An 8680-nucleotide genomic window follows, 5' to 3' on the forward strand; every position below is an offset into this window, starting at 1 on the left:
ACTAGCTAACTGGTAGAAAAGAAACGCACGTACTTTTTACTGTCAATAAAAAAGCATGTACCAATTTTCCATAAAGCTCAAATCAATCCAAATCATAATTGTCTCTTAATCAGGACGTCTGTTCTTCTTTTCAATATGCTAAATACTTGACAGAGCTAACAAAGTACACTAACAAATATTCACTAGAATTTTCAATGACACAGGACATCCACACTACGGTTGGGGGGCATTTCCCCCACCCCTGCACGGATATCCTCCTGGACCCCCACATATGTATCCCCCTGGCCCTCCTCATATGTATCCTCCGGGTATATTTTACCCACCATACATACACCCCGGGGCTGACCCCGTGCAAGTGGTAGATGAATCCGAAGCGATCCCGGAATTACCGGGAGAAACCGTGGAGCTACCTTGGAGTAAGTCTGGAGATGAATGGGATTGAGATTTTGTTTTAAAGATGACACCTTTGTCTAAATTAATTTTAGCGGTTCGTTCGCCGATAGAGAAATCTAGTTTAAAAAAACAAATACTGGATTTAAATACAGAATTTAATAAAGGTTTTTATTTAAAACGATAAAGCGTAACCAAATAAAATACTATTATTGCAAATTCAATGATTGTTACTTCAAATGTGAAAATTCGTTGAACATTTCAATGTTTCATTCTGTTAATAAATTTGGTTTATAAAATTTTGACCTTACATTTGTAAAATCAGACCATACCAACAGGAACGTGTTATCTGGTCTTGCTATTTGTAACGTTCGCCAATGTTGGGCCAATCCTCTCTATGGATCGCGATGTTCTCTCCAGACTCTCCTGGTTCCGTAGTAAGATTAGCAGCATCTGCGCTTAATAACAATCCAAAAACTACCCAAATAAAACCATAAAGAGTTTTGGCCGGCACTTGATGTGCTCTCGCTATTTCGATAGCGCGTTTCAATAAAGTAATTAATGTTGCCGCTAATCTTCTAGAATGATCCTTGTGACTTAGACCAAAATTTACTTCCACTGAAGTTAATAAAGGTCAATGTTTACTACTAATACTATGACGGTTATTAGTTTGTAATAGGTTTAATGTTTTATGGGATTTTATGACATGGTAACTAAAACCTTTAGATCATGTCTTATTTTAATTTATATTCTTATTTTTATGAAAAATATTATATGGGGGTGAAATGAAATGAAATGAAGATGATTAATTTGAGACATTAATCAACTGGAATAAAATGAAATGAAATGAGATAAGATGATATGGAATTAAATCTCAGTAAAATGGCGGTCATTTACTGAGATTATTATTTATTATTTAATATATATTTATTATAACTTATTTATTCCTCTATTAATAGAGGACCATAAAAATCATAAAAATACATAAAAACCATAAAAATCAATCCTGAGCGTTTACTGTACAATTAGTTTGCGAGCACCTTGAATTTCGATTGCATTGATTGCATCTGTTTTGCGCATTATTTCACTTTTTTGTAATTTGGTGTTAATATTATGGACATATAATAAATTATCGATTAAAATGAAGCATCTAATTCCGTTGGATGCAGGTGGCAATGGACCGATCGCACTGGAAATCTATTGGAGAGGCCTATGTTCAGCAGTGGACGGCGATAGGCTGAAATGATGATGATGATGATCTAATTCCGAATCGAAAACCGAAAAAGATGATTCGATAACTTTTACTGCTTCCAAAAATAGGAATCACTTCAGAGAGTTACTTCAGGGAATTGGCTAATCAAAAACAATCCCATGAATTGCTTATCTCCAAACAAAGACACATGTTGGAATACTAATATATCACTAAAACCATTTCAGGCACATATCGTTGGGTTCCTGCTTGCTTAAATCAAGGCAGCATTCCACCAGGTGCCCTCAGAGTCGGTACCGATGCCGATGGAGACGAAATCTACGCTGGAAGAGCTCCTCACGAGGGTGAAATTGTTCCCGCCAAGGTTATTCCGAACAAGAACGTTTGCTTTATATCGTTCTGCGGCGAGGAAATTTTAAAGGACCAGTTTGAGGTAAGAAGTATTGAAATTGCTAGTATCTTCTACTATTTCTCCATTAGCCAAAGTGAGTAATATCAATTAAAAAAAAGTCAATTTATACCGAATAAGTTTACTTGCTGGTACGTCAAATACGAAATATTTTTGGGCATCAGCTTCGATCAAAATATTAACCAGACCTACATCACGCTATGGAAAGTCCTTTAATAAACATTACAAAAGACTTTTTCTTTGTAGTAGTGCACAAAAATTCGGTTTTGTTTTAAGCTACTCGCGCCAGATCCCGAGCGATGGAATAGGTAATTCCATCGCTCCATATATCAGAATACCGCCATTTTCCGACGCGAAGTCTTTCTTGAAGTAAGTTATTCATGTTGTCGTTCTGTTTTGTTTTTGTCCAGGTGCTTGTTCCGACTTTCTTCGCTTGGCAGTTTGCCTCGAACGGTGAACTTCCCCCTGGTGCAGTGAACTTTGGTGTCACAGCCGATGGTGAGAGACTCTACTACGGTAGGGTCACTCGCGATGGACTGACGACGCCTGGCAAGGTAATCCCATCATTCTTCAGTTACAACCCATTTGCTTAGAGCCAGCTTATGGGTACCTATCAGTTTTAATCGTGGTTCACAGAATTTCTTCGTTCCTTCCTTCCTTCCTCAATTCGCTTGGTATTGTTTGTGCTTTATTGGCCAAAAGCTTTGTAGTTTTGCCTAGCTATCTGCTCATAGCCTTGAGGAGTTATCCTGGCTTCGACTTGGTTGGTGCCTGAGTTTACGGGGCTTAGCATGAAAGGGTTTGTTAACATATGTCCTATTAAGAAGGCTTATCTGAATCTACCACCAGGTTTGAATGCGGAGAATACTCGGCGGTAGGCAGGGCCTTGGCTGTGCTCCTGGCATGTTGATGTCCATGAGTGACGGTATCCACTCACCATAAGGTGGCTCATCAACCTCAAAGCTCCATCTACTAAAAATGCACAAAAAAGAGTACGTGCGTGTATTCGTACGTGCGTTTTCGTTTCTTTAGTACAAAAGCATATTTTTTGACGTGACAACGTCTTATAATTCGATGGAGCCGGCTGCACGCACGAAAAAACATGACTCATTGAGGCGTTCCATTTAAGGCTTGAAGTGCAAGCGAGAGCGCGCAACGAGCGACAAAGAGGCACAATCGGCCTCCGCGTTCGGCAGCGTTCGACATCTATCTCTCTCCTACTTGAGTGAGCGTTGCATCCGCGTGGACAGCAGCTATACAATAATACATTTACATGTATGAAGTTCCGTGAAAAGTGAATGTGGTGTCAACTGTCCATACAAAATATCTATCAAACAAATAAAATTAAAATTTTCTTTTGAAAAATGAAACCATTCCATCAGTATTTTCTTATGACGTTGTCACGTTCAAGTATCATCGTCAGTAAGCCGACTTTACAGACAACCGATTTTTTATCTTCATTTTTCAGATTCAACCTTCGCATGGTTGCTGTTATTTTCCCCTCGATGGCGGAGAACAGAGCTCCACTGAATATGAATGTTTGGTGCTTATATAAAATCTATAATCGAAACTTTTAATTTCTTTAAACAAATAACCGTTTGATAAATACCGTAACTGAATTACATTCGCTTAAAAAAGTTAAAATTATTTTTTTCTTTTTAATACTTTTGAAAATAAGTATGTGATGATTATATTTATAACTGCAGCCTTCTAATATGTTATTTATGTAAATTATTAATTGAAAATATTAGCTGTTTATTTAAATATTGTATTTACTTTTGTTGATGTTTAATCAAAGATATTTAAAATATAATTTTAATTGAGCGTTGTTTTTTTTTTTTTTTTAATAATTGCTTTTCCTCCCCGGCGACGAATGTTTTAAAGTATTATACAAAAAATGAATTTAGTTCATTCATTAATGCAATTTGTTCATTTTATCTTAAAAACAATTCAGTATGTTAAATAATATTATAACAAACATATTCATTTTTATAAAAATGTCCCCTTATGCGGCCATTTAGCGTAGAATTAAATATATAAATAACTAGCTGACTCGGCAGACTTCGTAGTGCCTCTATCGATAAATAAAAGACCTAAACTTTTGTATAAAATAATCATAAAAATACCCGTCTGACGGGGGACACATCATAAGAAAAACAAAATTGGTATTTTTATTTAATTCCAAGCATTTTCTTATTTATCTACCAAAACTAGCCAAATCGGTCCAGCCGTTCTCGAGTTTTAGCGAGACTAACGAACAGCAATTCATTTTTATATATACAGATTTAAAAAACCGCACCTAACCTTCCCCAAAGCAGAATTCTTGTCTACTATCTGAAATCACCGCGCTCATGTGACGAATCTTTTTTCATGTCATTTTTAAAGCAAATGTGGCTTTTAGAATCCCCTCCGCGACCTACTCCGAGTTATATTACATGTCCTTCTTTAAATAAAATAAAACAAACACAAGCCTGTTGTGCCGATGAGTAGGTTATATAAGATACGAATTCATTCTGTGCGCCTGTACAACAAAATCCCACAAGATGTTCAGAACCTACATATACATAGGTTTAAGAAAACTATTAAAGAACATCTTTTTTTTTTTTTTATGATTGAGAGATTACTGGTGGCCCGAAGGCCTTTCCAGTTTCACCAGGACAGGTGGGCGAGCAAAGGCTCAGCCAGGAGGGGTGGGATTTGCTAACAGCTGCCCGAGCGCCTCCGAAGGAGACCTAACAACTCAAGAGCAATTGCTTCGCGAATGAATCTACTACCGGATCGGAATCGCGACCCGCTGAGAAGATCCGGCGAGAAACTCAGCGGGCTGATGCATGGGCTAGGTTGCACGTCGACCTCTTTGTCGAGTTCGACGAGTACGGTTACTGGGGTCCCTAAGCCTGCTCCTAGTATTAGAGCTGAAGGCATCTAATGCAAAGGTTATTGGATCTGATGGATCCGTAAGGACGTGTCTAGGGCGTCGACGGTGACTGGCTCCTGCATGATCAGGATTCGGTGAGTAGTCAGCGGCGGCAACGATAAGGCGATTATCATGACGCATAGCCTTATCGAAGTACCGTTCCGACGCTGACTTCATGTATTTCTGGATTGATTCAAGGCCCAGGTCGTCGTGTAGGTCAACGTTCCTCACGAACCACGGAGCCCCGACGGCTAACCTGCAAAAGCGGGATTGTAGGGATTGGAGGGTGTCTATGTGTGTGCGGGCCGCGTGAGCGAATACCACACTCGCGTAAGTCATGATGGGCCTTATGCAAGTTTTGTAAAGTGTCACCTTGTTCCGAAGGGACATTTTACTCCGCTTACAGATCATGGGATAGAGTCTGCCGAGAATGAATGCGGCACGGTCGCGGACTGTTTTTATGTGTGGGCGGAATGTCATGGATGCATCCAGGGTGACTCCCAGGTACTTAACCTTCCTGATCCAGGGTATAGGTTGGCCGAAGAGGGTGATCGGGGGAGTGATATTTCTCCTCCTAATGCGGGAAGAAATAAGCGGTGAGTTTCCCCTTTGAAATAACACTGCTGTGCTTTTCGCCGGGTTGATGTCTATGCGCCATTTTCGGAACCACTGTCCGAGGGCTAACGCTGCGCTCTGGAGTTTACTCGCGATTAGGGACTTGTTTCTACTTGAGTAGTAAACGGTTGTGTCGTCAGCGAATAAGGCTAGCTGGGTCGGCGGCGACCGGGGAATATCATTAATAAATAAACTAAATAAGAGCGGTGAGAGAACGGAGCCTTGCGGCACTCCAGCCGTGAGTGGTCGCGGGGAGGAGCGGGTTCCCTCTACTCGATATCGAAAAGAGCGGTTCGACAAGAAGTCCCGTATGATGAGCACGAGACTATCCGGCACGCCCATGTTGAATAGTTTGAAAATCAAACCGTTGTGCCAGACTTTGTCGAACGCTTTTGCGACGTCGAAGAAGAGAGCTCCCATGTATAACGGTTTTGGTCGATTAAGTCCCACAAGAATGTGCTCCGTGAGGCGGTGCACCTGTTGTACGCATGAGTGATTTGCACGGAATCCGAATTGTTCATCGATGAGAATGCCCTTGGATGAGACGAAGTCTCTGAGGCGTTTGTAGAGCAGACCCTCATACAGTTTGCCTAGAGACATGAGGAGGCTAATCGGGCGGTAACTCGTCGGATTATTTTTTGGTTTACCGGGTTTGTGTATGCCGATAACGTCCGCTTCTTTCCACACCGTGGGAAAGATACAGTTAGCCAGAGCGGCATTGAAAATAGATGCCAACATCACGATGAGTTGGACCGGTAAAAGTTTAATAACGCGGTTAGATATACCGTCGGAACCGGGAGCCTTGCGAGGACGTAGGTCTTTGATCAGGTCTTTAACTTCCATTGAGGTGACGGGCGGTAACGCGTCCAAGGGTGGCAAGGAGGCTCTGCGTTCTACCTCACTGTCTACTAATTCTACATGAACAGGGTCCGCGGATTGAATGCTGGGCATGCACTGGGCTTGCAATGTATCGGCCAGCAGCTCTGCTTTTTCGTCATCATCGAACGCCGCGAGTCGGCCTGAGGGGTAAAGAACATCTATGCAATAAAGCTTACTATAAAGTCAATGATTATTATCTAGAAGATTGCACAAAGTGGGAATGAGTTACTCGCTCCGGGCATTTCAATATTGTAATAATTGTTATGTTATAATACTCATGTAAAAATGAATATTTAAAAAATTATTTAAAAAAAATCTAATATTTAAAATATAATCTAATATTTAAAAAAAAAAAGACATGCCCGCTGAGTATCTTGCCAATTCTTCTCAGGACGGAGGCTAGTTCTTGTGAATTGGCGGTAGTTCTTTTGACGTTCAACAAGTATGTACTTTCATTTATATTGAATAATTTTTTTTTTATTTGATTTGATTTGATTTGATTTAAATGTTATTTGGGGACAAGACAAGACAAAGACAGCTAAATGAAAAGCTGACTACTTGACTTTAATAAAAGCCATAAGAATAAAACGAAACGTTAAATAAAAATACCTTGATAACAACCGGCGGGTCTTTGGAGAGTAAAATCAAATTGTGTTTTTTTTGTTTAAGCGAGCCTTTACTACACTAATTTACATTCACGGAGTAGAATTGGCATGAAATTCAGGGTTTTTAATTCTTATATTTCTATCACTGCTTAATTCAAGGTGGGTCATTTACGTTGCTGAGTTCATTAACCAGTTTAAGTGATAAAAAAACTTTTGACATTTATCTTCCAATCTACTTTTTTTTCTTATAGCTCTTTACATTGCAGTCAGTTATCTGTACCGATAAAATAGGCCTTCACATTGAAAAATTCGCGCAATTTTTTTCTAACCTACCTATTCTAGTCACCTCGACTAATATCCTGATTGACGTATCGATTTATGACAAATATGTTTACCAAGAATTTTTTGAACAAATAATTCAGCATTAGCTATATCATTAACCCGCTTCTAATTGGTGAAAAGGAATTGATAAGACTGAAGGTACACGACACGCACCTCGCGTTATCTGTGCTGCGAAAATGATTCATTTCGTAATAAGTATACAAGCTTCAGTTTTCATTTGGTAGTTGAAGACAAGCGACGCCACAACCGACATGCCAGGTAAGTCGTTTTATCAATAATTCAAAGACAACAAAACGGTTTTTGGTAAATTTAGATACGATACAAAATAGGACTTTAAATTTTGGGCTGATAACGAAAATTGTATAATAGCATCTACACTTAAACGAAACATCGACAATTATAAAATCAATTTGAGTATTTCAGTGAAATTAATGTTTTTTTCTTAATTCAACCAGTCTTATCGGGCAACATTTGTATAGTTCTAAAATGACGTGGAAAAACGAATTTCTCATAAAATTTGACGAATGTGCTATTGAGATTTAAAAGAAAAACTAGAAACTTAATTATAAAATGGAGTACTCTATAAGTGTGGTTTTAAATCGTTATATTTGTTCTACATCAATATAGTAGAATTTTCACGATAATAACGTTTCTATATCTTCACCTGAACAAATAATAAATTAATTGACGTTGGCTATAAGAAAATTAATATTTGTATTCTTAAAATATTTCCAATTTGTGTATCTTTAATATACGCGTTTGGATTGCTAGTGACCGAAATATCTAGAAAGAGGTGAACGCTCACATTTATCTGTGCACATAGTAAGCCGTGTACTCGTTTTGTGATGTAAATCTCGTACCATCACGCGTTTACAGGTGCTATTACTGAAACAATGAATTGTCTTTGTCTTATTTATGCCTCATGCAATAATTTCTTTGAATATTAAAAATTCTTTTTTCTTTGTCTCAACCGAAATATGAAATAAAAAGCATTATTAAGATGTGATTGAATGAACCTTTGTGACCAACCTTATGAGGAGTATATGTATAGCCGACTCATTGACGTTTTTACGATATGTTGGATGGATCTTCTTCATCTTGTCATTGTCGGTCTACTCTTTTCCATTTTGTAGTTTGATTTTGCATACAATATAATAATCAGTAACTTTAACTCTCCACCGCACCGCTTAGAATGATAATCTGGACGGTGACTTGTGAAAGATTTGACTAATAAGATGATTTAAGAAAAATATTTACTAGTGCGGAACATTGATGCAAAATTACAAATGAAAGATTATAATTAATCACCAGAC

This window comes from Bombyx mori, chromosome 6 (genome assembly GCF_030269925.1).
Source record: "Bombyx mori chromosome 6, ASM3026992v2".
In the NCBI taxonomy this organism is placed as follows: domain Eukaryota; kingdom Metazoa; phylum Arthropoda; class Insecta; order Lepidoptera; family Bombycidae; genus Bombyx; species Bombyx mori.